A 10,085-nucleotide genomic window follows, 5' to 3' on the forward strand; every position below is an offset into this window, starting at 1 on the left:
TTGAATATGTATTTCTTTAAAGAAGACATACGAATGGCCGAAGAGAACATGGAAAATTCTCAATGTAACTAATCATTATAGAAATACAAATCAAAAGCACAGTGAAAGATTTCCTCACACCCCTTTGAATGGCCATTATCAACAGAAAATGACAGGTGTTGGGAAGGATGTGGAGATACTAGAATCTTTGTGTTACTGGTGAGAAAATGAAATGGTGCAGCTACTATGGAAAATAATACGCAATTCCTCAAAAATTAGAGATAGAATCACTATATCATTCAGCAGTTCCACTCCTGCATGCGCACTCCAAAGAATTTAAATCAAGGACTCAGAGATATTTCTATAACATTCACAGCAGCATCAGTTGCAGGAGCCAAAAGGTGGCAGCACTGTATCTGTCCATTGGTGGATGAAGACATAAGGGAAATTGCTATGTGTTTGTAATGGAATGTTAGCCTTGAAACAGAAGGAAACTGACACATGCTATGACATGGGTGGACATAGATGACATTAAGCTAAATTGAAGAAGCCTTTTACAAAAATGACTCTCCTTATGTGAAGTATCTCAAGGAATCAAATTCATAGACTCAGAAAGTGGATTGGTAATTTCCAGGGACTCAGGGGAGGGAGAAATGGGAAGTTATTGTTTATTGGGTACAGAGCTTCAATTCTGCAAGATGCAAAGAGTTTCATGGATCAGTAGTAGTGATAGAGACCCAACAATGTTGCACTTAACATCATTGAAACATGTATTAAGAATGGTTAAGATGGTATAGTTTATGTTATGTATATTTTATTGCAATTTAAAAAAAATCACTTAAGAATAATCAGAAGAGGGCTGGGGATTTAGCTTAGTGGCACCATAGCTGCCTCACAAGCGCAAGGTCCTGAGTTCAATGCCCAGTACCAAAAAAAAGAAAGAAAAAAAAAAGAATAATCAGAAGAAAATACAACAAAATGTTGGAGTTGTTTGCCTCTAAGTGATATTTTAAAATATTTTCTCTTTCTTTTCTTGTTTACTATAATGACTATGAATTACTATGTAACTAGGAAAAAAACAATTTAAAAGTTTATGTAAAGTATTACCAAACCTGTGTTCATAGTATTTCAGTCCATTCTCGTTCAGAAGAAGACATTAAACACAGACGACGCTTAATACAAGGACAGACAGGACAAGGGACATTCCCTGCCCTGGTTCTCATGGTGCATGGGGCCTGGCATCGGAGACGTCAGACAGGGCACAGGCAGCCCCCGTTCAGGAGCCCAGACGACAGCAGAGCGGGGTGCACGGGCACAGCTCTTCACACCCTTGAAGAGCCCAGGGCTTTCAGGCCTCCCCGGACTTCTGACGCTCTTCAGCCTTAAGGAGAGAAGTCTAAACCGCCGGCAGGGGTGATAGCTGACCATTTGCTTGTGTAACAAGTAAAGAGATTCTGCTGAGAAACATGTCTGGTTTTCCATCAATCTTTACTCTTGATGTTCTGAACTTTGCATTCATGAATTTAAAATTTTTTATTGTCACTTCTGGGGCCACATGGAAAGCAGGGACCCCTGAAACATTCACTTGTGCTAAACAAGCTTGCTTTGTCCCGTGCCAGCGTGACAGCACGTCACTCCACAGCGGCTTCCACTTGCAGCTGTCCCCAGCCCTCCGGGAGCCTCACGCTCCCACAGCCCAGAGCCTTGGCTGGTGCTGGGCCAGCACCTCCTGGCCTCCAAGCACCTCAGCCGCCTGCGCCTCTTTGAACCGCGCATCAGCAGATGACATCACCCAGTGCCAGCTCCTCGGGCAATCTAGCTCCTGGGTCAGTGTCTCTCTCTGCAAATCACCCTATTCTCACAACTCCAGTAATCACGAGTGATCCAGGAGGCTCAGCTCCCAGAAGCCCTTTTTGCCACAGATGCAATCTCTCACACCCCAGCCACTCATTCCCACGGCGTCCACCAGAGTTGTGTTGTCACCACCAACACAAGCCTCTCTTCCGTGGTTCCCAATCCACGGGTCCTGTTCTCTGTCTACCTTGTCCTCCATTAGTCCCCCAAACCCAACAACCCTAAATTCCCCCTGGGACTCAAACCCTCTGCTCCTATCCCCTTTGCACGGATGCTCACCCTGAGCGTCTCTCCTCTCCACTCCCATGTCTCTCTTCCCCCTGTGACACTTGGTTAGCAAAACGATGACACAGGAAATCTAGCTTTTGCACAGATGAAAATACTGGGGGAAAATTACCCTAAGAATAGATTTCACCTCAAATTTCTGAACGGTGCTGTTCATGCTGCCCTGCAGTCACACAGTCCTGGGGCCCACCCCCTCTCACTCTGGTAGGTGGCTTTCCACACTCTCTCTCTCTTCCTACTCTACCCTTTCAATGCAGTTTTTAACCTCCCGGAAATCTGTTTGCATCTGTTTTATGGATTCCATTTGTTTCCTATGTTGGGATTCCATCATGTTCCTCAGCTCCTCTATTTTTTATCTGTGTCCTCTCTAGATTTATTAATCATGTCTTGCACTATGGGCACAATCTCTGCTGTTATCTGAGTAATTATTTCTGATTTCATTTTTTCCAGATCCCCCTTTGTTGCCAGTTCAGTGGCTCCAGGTGGTTGAGTACCAGAGTGTTCCATGTCGTTTCCCTTTGGGGTTGCTGTAGGTGATGTGGAAGTCTGGTTTTGAGACTTGTTTGTGTGTCTTCTCATTTCAGCAGGGTGTGTGTGCGTGTGTGTGTGTGTGTGTATGTGCACCGCTGGTGTCTACGTGGCTCACCTCCTCAGCGCTGGGGCGGTCAGAGGCACAAACGGGTATGGCTTCCAGAGTACATGGGTGAGGTCTTCCTAGCTTCCTGGGCAATTAGGACCGCTCCTAGATACTGCTCTACCATTGTTCTCAGCAACCAGGAGAGGACACCACACCCTCTCATCACTTCACCCCGCCCAACAGCAGATGGACCCACGCTGCCTTCCTACCCGCTCCCTTCTAAAACCAAGCTCTCCCTCTGTGCAGCAACTCCAGACTGCTCTTTGCTTGAGGATGCTATGGTTTACAACCAGTGCTCCCTAAAAGATTTCTGTGAGCGAGGTGGGGTGTTGGAACGGGGCTGGATGATGTACCATGGGGTGCTATACTCATCAGGGGAAGAGAGAGTCACCTGAGGTGCGGCCTAGCAGGACTAGCCTCCCTCCCGGCTCCCCCCTTCCCACCCCACTTCCGGGCCACAATGATGGGAGTGGCTTTCCACCTCCAGGCCCTTCCACCTACCGTGGACCGAGTCCTCTACAAACTGGGAGCCACAGTAGACCTCTCCTCCTTTGAGCGGCGGGTGTTGGGTGCTGTGTCTCAGTGACGTGGGCAGGGAGTAAGACAGGCGACATTACTGCACTTCTTCTCTCCTTTCTCTCTTACTTCATGAACTTGTCCTCCCTTAGCTCATTTCCGTACATTTGCAAACACACCCTTCTTTCTTTCATCTTGAAGAAAAGTCTTGATTTCACTTTCACCAGCATTAGTGCCATTTTAGTAAAGTTCTTTAAAAGAATCGTTTCTACTTGAACTTCTGTTACTACTCCTTTTAAAAATATATTTTATCAGTGCATACCAATCTTACAGAACATTGGTTTCAACGTGGCGTTTTCATTCATGCATATAACAGTTTCGATCGTCCGTTCTCCCACAGCCCTGTCCCCCTCCCTTTGCTACCTTCCTCTTGAATAGTCTTGCTCCTCCCACGGGCTTTTTCTGATCTCACTATCAGCTAAACGATGTCGCACTTGTCTTTCTGAGTCTGGCTCACGTCACCTCCCTCGATGCTCTCCAGGCCCGCCCATTTTCCGGCCATGTCGTCATTTCTTTCCTCTTTGTGGCTGCTATGCCACATTTTCTTCATCCGTTCATCCACAGATGGGTGCCTCGGCCGGCCCCGTGTCTCAGCGGCTGTGACCTGTGGCACAATGCGCATGAGCATGCAGGTGCCCCGAGTTCTGCTGGGGCGGTAGTTCTGGGTCAGCTCGCTGAGGGGTCCTGTACCGACTTCCACGGTGCCAGCGAGAAGCAGAGCAGATGGGCGCCCTTCCAGGTGTCCGTGCCAGTGGCCCTTGCTTTCGGATATTAGAGGCAGTCACGTCAGGCTGTCCTGGCCGAGAGGCGCTGGCTCCTCCTCCCTGCCGTGCCCCAGGCCCAGCAGTCTCTCGAGGCCCTCTGCTCCAGCCTAGGCCGACTGTGAGTCTGCAAGGCTCCCTTCCCACCCGCCCGGGCGGCCCTCGGATGAGGTCCAGGTGCCGGGCACGGGAGACAGTCACAGCCCGGCCCTGGCACTTCAGAGGCCTCTTCTCCCGCTCCGGAGATGGGCCCACTAGGGTGGCATCCTCCGCACCCCACGCGGCCGCCTTCAGGTAGCGGCTCCAGGCCCCAGCGCTGCGCGGGGGGTGCTGAGAGCGAGCCCGGGCCTGCGGGGCGCCCGTGGGAGGCGCCCCCAACTCTTCCCGCCCTGCGAGACCAGACAGACAGGGGCGCGGCTCTGCGGGAGCCACGGAGCTGCTGGGCCCTCGGCACACGGCCTGTCTCACTGTGACTCCCGGTCACGCGCTGTGAGCTCTAGCGTGCAGGAGGGCGGCACCTCCCTCAGACCCAGCGCGCCGGTTCTGAGCCGGGCTGCACTGCTCAGTTCTAAGTCGCACAAGTCTTGCACATACTTTGTGTCATAGTTGCCATGCGCCCCACGAGGCCGAGCTCCACAGCCTGCCCGCCTGTCCTTCAGGGTCGCTGTCTGTGGGCCCTGCTGTGCGCTGGCGCTGCGTCACCGCGCCGCCCGGCCTTGCCTTGGCCCTCAGAAGGCACAGGACCGTGGGCGCCCGGCCACATCCACGTGGTGTGACCGTGTCCTCTTGCCACTGCTCTGTGACTGTCGTGCTCCTAAAGGGCCCGATTTCTAAGGAAACTTAACCACATAGTTTGCAGAGGAAAAGTACTACAAACGGGTTTGGCACTGTCCACACGTCTTTCAACATGTCCTCCGTGGTCAGAGGTGACCACAGCATTAGCTGTCACCATGGAGCCTGGGGGGACAGAGGGTGGGGAAGGCCGCTGCCTTGTCTTTCGGACCTCTCAGTAGGTCCTGCCTACTCGGTAACCTCCAGGCCGGAATCCCAGGCCAGGCTGGCTCCACTCCCCAGCTCAGGAGGCCTGGCTCTAGTCCTGACTCTGGCACGAGCCACCTCGGCAGGCCCAGTCCCCATGGATCTCCATGTCCGCTGCTTTAAGAACTCCATGACAGGGCTGGGGATTTAGCGCAGTGGTTCCGGCGCCTGCCCACAAGCACAAGGACCCGAATTGGATCCCTGGTGCCAAAAAAAAAAAAGAATTGCATCGATAAATTTATGAATTTTTTCTTTAACTTAGCCCTTGGTTTTTTAAAAATTTTTTTATTTTTTGGTACCGGGGATCAAACTCAGGTCCTTGTGCTTGCGCAGCAGGCAGGGAAACCACTGGGCTAAATCCCCGGCCCTCAACTTAGCCCTTGGGAAGGATGATTTCCTTCGTGAGCTAGGGAGTTTTAAAAATTACTATTCATTAAGTTAATTGGTACATTTTAGGTATACAATATGATGACATTCATCGCTGGGGATTTGTACCTTCACATGATGCATCTTGGTTCTTATTTTTCCCCCTTCCCCTGCCCTCCCTTCAACCCCTCGATCCCTCCCTATTTATGAAGACTTTGTTTCCAGTTTTTCATTTTCTCATATTAATTCCATTCCCTTCTTTCCTTTCCCCTCTCCCTCCCCCTTTCCCCTCCCCTTTGCCCCTTTTCTTCCTATTTCACATTATCTATTATACCTTTTAGCCCTTATTTACACTTTCAGTTTCTCACACTAGAGAAGCTATTCGGTATTTACACGTGTGTCCTATTTATTTCACTTAACAGTATGGCCTTAATGTGAAGACAGAATATCAGATATGGAAGCCAGGATTGTAGTTAGTGACCATGAAAAGAGAGATTTCTTAAAAATAGTAAGAGACCATGAGAAATTGATCCAGCAGCTGCTAGATGATGTTAAATGAGCTAGGGAGTTTTAACAGTGGTCAGTCTCCTTTAAAGAAAAGAAATAGGGCAGAAGAGTAGAAGGTGGTGAAATCTTAGCTATTTAGCAAATCTGTATCGACCACCTACAATGTGCCATGCACAGGAGTCCAGAGATGACAGATACAGACTGGTCCTCAGAAAGAAACATACACAGAGACAAGGAAGAAATCATCACGTTCGTCCCATTAAGTTCTGGGGCAGCCGGGCATGGTGGCACACACCTGTAAGCCCAGCACTTAGGAGGCTGAGGCAGGAGGTTCACCATGAGTTCAAGCCAGCCTGGATTACATAGTGAGATTCTGCCTCAAAAACAAACAAACATAATAAAAGTGTGGGTGCTGGGGAATGCTGTGAGGCCTAGGAAGTGCGAGCTGGGCAGGATGAAGTGGCCGTTCACCTTGGCCGAGAGCAGTGTTCAGATCAAGTTCCCCCGGGAAGTGATGCTTACGCTGTATCTTGAAGCCAGAGGCCACCCCAGGAAGGAGAGGCCCGGGGGCTGAGAACACGGGTGGGAAGGAGGTCTGAGGCGTGCAGCCGGACCAGGGAGCCGGGAACCCGAGCGGGGACGTGCGGCCCGCAGGAAGGCCAGGCGCGGCGGGGCGGGCGAGAGGCGTGCGGGTTGGAGACGGATCAGGCAGAGCACGGGACCCGGGGTTCGGCCCTGGGGCCTCCAGGCGGGCGGCAGTGTGGGAAAGCGGGGAGTGCACGCTCGGCCGGACCGCGCGTGCCCTGAGGCCGCGGGCAGTGTGAGCAGGGAGCCTGGCTCTGAAGACGCTCGGGTGCGGGTTCGGATCCGGGGCGCGGGGGTCTGCTCTGGGTGCAGGAGCAGCTCCCAGGCCCGGCCCAGGTGAGCAGAGAGGCCAAGGACGTGTGCAGCGGGCAGTGGAAGGGGGCAGAAAAAGAAAGCCGCCCAGGTGGTGGCGCACACCTGGAATCAGCTACTCCGAAGGCCGAGGCAGGAAGATTGCGGGTTCGAGGCCAGCCTGGGCAATGTATCGAGACCCTGTCACAAAAGAAAAAGTAAAAGGAGGCGGCATGCACCTTGGTGGGCAGCAGCCCCAGTACAAGAAAGAAAGGAACGTGGAGAAACCGCAGGAGAATGCGGAGGAGCTGGGTGCGGAGCCCGAGTCAGAGGGAGCGCGGCCCAGGCCCACGCGGGCGGACAGGAGAGGCGGGCGCTGCAGTTCGGAGAGCGGGCGGGGGCGGAGCGCGGGGCGGAGCCGGAGCCGGCGCGCAAACACCCAGGGTCCAGCGGGCCCGGCTCTGGCCCCGGAAGGGCGCGGCTGCACGGTGCACACTAGCAGGAAGGAAGTGGGACAGAGTCGGACCCTCAATAAAGACAGACAGACGGGCGCTGCCGGCTGTTCTTGGCATTCGCGGGTGTCGGTGCCCGCGCGTGGGGACGCGGTAGCCACGAGGCGTGCGGGCGGCTCGCGCGGGCACCAAGCCTTGAGGACAGGAAGCAGCGACGCCGGTAGCGTTTCCATTCCTCCCCGCCTTTGTTTGCCTTCAGACTGAAAGTGGACTGCAGCCCAGCTGTGGGAGAGTTAACACAAGAAAACTCACTGCAGGCTGAGCGTCCTAGTCCGAAAATCCCCAGTCCGGAATGTCCAGCGTCGAGGCCCGCTGAGCGCTGACCGGTGCCTCCCACGGGAAATCCACACCTGCCTCCCTTGCAGGGGCCGCAGATGTCACCGCCCCGGAAGCGGCGGCACGGTTTCTCCCGCTGCGCACACGGGGCACGCGGCGCGGGTAAAGCTTCCGTGGTGAGACGGGGCCGTCCCCAGAGAGCTCACCCTGCGTGCACAGATACTCCAGACCCAGCGCAAACGCGCGGGGGGCTGGTGTGCACTGTAGTGTTCACCCTCGCTTCCTCCCGTGGCTGCGACTCCCGCACCTGCGGTCACGGCCCGAGGCTAGGTCGCCTCCTCTTTCTCTCGCCTGACCGTTGTGTGCCAGGTAAAGGGACAGGATCGAGGGTCCCCCAGAGTCGGCACAGTCATAGTTCTGCACAGCAACATAGTTTTATGTGATGCATTCTATTAACTTTTTCACAAAAGTAATACATAACTATGTTTTATAAACTCCTAGTGTAAGAATATCATCCAATAGATAAGTAGAGAAAGAGAGAACATCAGCTTAGCACTCTAGCCACTCTTAAAACACCGAATTTATATGGATACCATTTTATGTATGTGGTAACAAGTTTTTGTTTTGTTTTGTTGTGCTGGGGATTGAACCCAGGGCCTTTGCTCTGAGCCCCATCCCTTTTAAAAATATTTTTATTTTGAGATTCTAAGTCACTAAGTTTCCCAGGCTGGGCTCAAACCTGCCATTCTCCTGCCTTAGCCTCCCAGAATGCTGGGATTAGAGGTGTGTGCCATCATGCCTGGCGAACAAGTTTTAAGTACAGTGATTGATACTAAACCTGTTTTTCACTTAGCTTTTCCAGTGTCAGTACTGCTGTTCTTCACTTCAACATGTTTTGTGAGCGGGCTATAATCTGCTTGAACTTTCTCCTTTGTTAAAGTGCTTGCAGTTATTATAAATACCTTCGTGACAAACATCTATGTGATATTTTTCTCCTGTTTAGAATTATTTTCTTTCCGTGATGGATTCCTAGAAATGGAATGACCAAGTATGGCCACTTTGAAATGACCATTGGCACAAATCCTGATACATAATGGGTCTTGAAGGTGTTTGAGGTCCCCACCCCCTAATTCAGGACATCAGAATGGACGCTAGTGCTATCCTGGGATAATTCACCTGCTCTGTGATTATATCTTTAAGAATATCGGCCATCTTCTGTGTCACTTCAGTTCTATGTCAATTCATAAGGAGATGTGAAGCACTGCAGATCTGGCTGGAGTTTGATGAAGCACTTGTTTATCTAGCTAATATTATGTAGATCTACAAATGGTATTATCAGTTGAGCTCTGAAACCCAGGACCGGTGAAGTGCAAAGACATTGCATCAGCTTAGACAATATCCACTCCTCAGTGTGTTAGTGCAGCAGAACTTTGCCTTTTAGATGCCACCTTCACATTTTTTGCTATTTTTGCATATTACCTATAACAGTATTTGATTCCTTAAAAATCAATGTTAAATTAGCTTGATTTCTTTTTACTTAGCATCTTCCTAAGCAATAATAGTCATAAAATCAGAGGTTTTATGAGGTAATTGTATTTTTAATTCACATTAACCTAAGCATACAAGTCAGATACCTAAAGGTAAAATTTCAACATGTCACCTAAAATCAGTAGTGCGTGTGCTGTACTTGAGGAAATTTGTACTAATCTCTGTCTGAATGATAACACCAAACAATGTTCTTACTATCAAGTCTGTCTACCCCACAGAACCCTTAGATATAGCAAATCTCATCTTGCATCATTAATACCAAGAGACAAGACTTCCCCATGTATTATGTACAAATATACAATAACAAAAATAAGGAACGTGTTTATACCAAGAGCTTCAGTGTAAGTTCCTGTAAGAATCATTCAACCTATAGGTGGTTAAATTTCAAGGAAGCAAATCATTTACAAAGAACTGTTTATGCCAGAAGCCATCATTCACTGAGGTAGATTAAGGGATGGGAAAAACAACACAGGAGAAAGTGTTCCAGAGACAGTGACCAGTGAAAGTCTTTGGAACGGAAGCAGTCACGGAATTCCAGAAATAACATCAATGCACACATTTATTCTTAAGGAAAATTCCAATTTCTACCCCAAGCTTCCACCCACAGCACTTAGTGGGGGTACTGTCAGAGCTCAATAGGTCTGTCATGCTCACCACACAATATTATTTTATATGAGGTTATCCATCATTACATATTTATTAACATTCTTAATTTTTTTTTAATCTTTGGCTTCCTCATGCAGGTAGCGCTGCTATAAAATCTTGGTTCTTATTAGGAAAAGAATGTAAGGATTCTCCCAGACTTAAAAATCTTTGAAGTGGTGAGGAATTTATTTTTAGGTTAATTTTAAGTATTTCATTTCTCTGCAG

The 10,085-nt window shown here is 50.1% G+C and overlaps 1 protein-coding gene and 1 pseudogene across 2 annotated transcripts in view; one reads left to right on the forward strand and one right to left on the reverse strand.

Annotated features, from left to right (window-relative positions):
- The window catches only part of LOC147821892 (alpha-protein kinase 1-like), a 68,849-nt pseudogene extending 61,077 nt beyond the window's left edge, over positions 1 to 7,772 (reverse strand). The window contains exon 1 of the transcript XR_015446375.1: positions 7,644 to 7,772. The product of XR_015446375.1 is annotated as an alpha-protein kinase 1-like (transcript). The remainder of the gene's footprint in view (positions 1 to 7,643) is intronic.
- A 142-nt stretch (positions 7,773 to 7,914) lies between these two features.
- Positions 7,915 to 10,085, forward strand: part of Tifa (TRAF interacting protein with forkhead associated domain) — a 50,982-nt gene continuing 48,811 nt past the window's right edge. Inside the window, exon 1 of the transcript XR_015446373.1 lies at positions 7,915 to 8,036. The gene's annotated coding sequence lies outside the window, so the exon portion shown is untranslated. The remainder of the gene's footprint in view (positions 8,037 to 10,085) is intronic.

Source organism: Heterocephalus glaber, unplaced genomic scaffold, assembly GCF_053883595.1.
Source record: "Heterocephalus glaber isolate CG9 unplaced genomic scaffold, H.glaber_assembly_v1.0 deba00001688, whole genome shotgun sequence".
Classification (NCBI taxonomy): Eukaryota; Metazoa; Chordata; class Mammalia; order Rodentia; family Bathyergidae; genus Heterocephalus; species Heterocephalus glaber.